The sequence below is a fragment of the Cyprinus carpio genome, chromosome A18 (assembly GCF_018340385.1).
Source record: "Cyprinus carpio isolate SPL01 chromosome A18, ASM1834038v1, whole genome shotgun sequence".
In the NCBI taxonomy this organism is placed as follows: domain Eukaryota; kingdom Metazoa; phylum Chordata; class Actinopteri; order Cypriniformes; family Cyprinidae; genus Cyprinus; species Cyprinus carpio.
Window position 1 is genome coordinate 1,521,186 of NC_056589.1, and position 2,182 is coordinate 1,523,367.

Below are 2,182 nucleotides of genomic sequence, written 5' to 3' on the forward strand. Positions count from 1 at the left end.
GAGCCTATAGTAAATTACATGCTATTTTGTTTAGTTGTCTGTTCAGAAGTGTGAGAGAATCATGATCTCTGGTTGAAAAAAAAAAAAAAAAAATTGTGATTCTCAATTTATCCAGACTGTTTCTCCCATGAGTGGCAAACAGTGATGGGCAAATTTAATAATACACAGTGACGTTGCCAACATTTCAGATGTGAAGGGGACAGAAATGTCAAATTTAATAATACTTTATTTTTTCGTCTAATTTTCACAGGTTTTATTATTATTATTATTATTATCATTATCATACATCTTACTTTTAATTGGCTAAGAAATTAAATACACTGCTGGACAATAACCAATAATTCGTAGGCCTATATTCTATAATATCTTTCCTATATTTTCCTGATTGAAAGGTTATGATTTGTTCATATACTACAAACACTTGGTACGTCAGTATTACTCCTACGAGTCCGTTTTAGACTTTCTTCCTCTGGCTTCCAATATAAATGAAACATAGGCTGCACTGAGTGTGTTTACGTCTTGGTCCTGAGTGTTTTAAGGGAATATTTGCATTTGTTCACATGCGATTGGTTTAGCTACTCATGTGCTGGACTGTCATGATTTTGCTAATGCAGGACACTACTGACTGATGCGCATCAGAGGGGATATAGAAGTGTGTAGGCTATACACCGTATACCCTGCACCACACCACTGCAGATTGTAAGGCACATTCCACAAATTCAATACTCTTTGTTGTCCCAAAGCACTTTAGAGGCTCAAATCCCATGTCTTTTTTTATTCGAGACCTATTAAATAAACTGTTTTTAAACCTAAAATTAATTACCATTAAAAGTAGCTAGTTGAAACACATAAAACGTCTGCTTTAAAAAAAGAAGTATATACATGCATATTGTTTAATCACTGATTTAAGATAATCAGAATAAACAAAGATTCTTGTAAATTAAGTAGAAACTTTGTGGTTTTAAGATGAAGTTGTTTAAATACAGTCATTATTACAGTAATTATTACTTCAGGAGAAAGTACATAAGATCTAAATTAGTAAAAACTCATATTTTTGAGTATATACTGAAAAAAAAAGGTAAAAAAAAAATTAAGACAAACACCTTATTTACATTAAAACAAGTATGAAACACAATTTGAAAGTATGTAAATTTGTCATGATTTTAACGTCATTAATAAGTTGAGTTTCTTTTCATCTGATGTACGTGTGTGAACAGTTTTGTCAGGAAAATGTGGTGTTCACTGGCAGTACATCGTCAGCACATTCTCCTGATTGCCTCGGACAAGAAGAACTGGAGGTCGAAGGTCACGTGACACAATCTCTAGCCAAGCCATGTAAAGGACAATAATAGGACACACCCCTCTTCCCCCATGGGCATCATTCTGCCAAACAAAAAAAAAAAATTAGAGAAAAACTTATAGTTATACCCGGTGATCACTGTTTTTGGTTTTATGAAATCTAAATGACAGCATGGCGCCACATACTGTATGAATAACACTTACACAATAATCAGTGCAGCATCTCTTGAGTAATCTTGAATAACTTCATTTAAGCGTATTTGTCAGAGGGACTGCACAAACACAGGACAAAAATGTTTAAAAAAGATGATGCATGGCTTATAAAGAAAGTAGGCTACGTATCTGAACACCATCATTTGAAATACCTTGAGCGTTTCAATTTCCTCATTAGACACATCCTGGAGAATTCCTGTGTTCTCTCATCGGCTTCTTGACCATCCTTTTGGACTGAACTTACTCTATACAGAGCTATGCTATCTTCAAATCTTTTAATGCTGTTTCAGTAATTTGGGGGCAGAAATACAACATTTGTTTTCATAAGAATATACTTTTCATTAGTTCAAAAGGTCCAACGAAATTTAAGTTTTTAGGTATATATTAATAAGTTATATATAATATAATTAATACATTGCATGTACTGTGATTAAATATTAGTATAGAATTTGTAATATATCATTAAAATAAAACATACATATACACACTGCTGTTAAAAAGTTATAAATAAATGATGCATTAATTTTGCATTACATATATCAAAAGTGAGAGTAAAGATAAAATAAATAAATAAAATTAAAATAAATGCTGCTCTTTTGAACTTTCAGTTCATCAGAGAATCCTACAACAATGCATCATAGTTTCAACAAATATATTAAGCAGCACAACT

At 31.9% G+C, this 2,182-nt stretch overlaps 1 long non-coding RNA gene across 1 annotated transcript; it reads right to left on the bottom strand.

Moving 5' to 3' along the window:
• Positions 1-961: 961 nt before the first annotated feature.
• On the bottom strand, positions 962-1,866 carry LOC122148656. Its single transcript, XR_006162530.1, has 3 exons — positions 1,665-1,866; positions 1,504-1,571; positions 962-1,383 (listed from the first exon to the last, which is right to left on the bottom strand). It is a non-coding gene; the product is annotated as an uncharacterized LOC122148656 (long non-coding RNA).
• Positions 1,867-2,182: the final 316 nt, after the last annotated feature.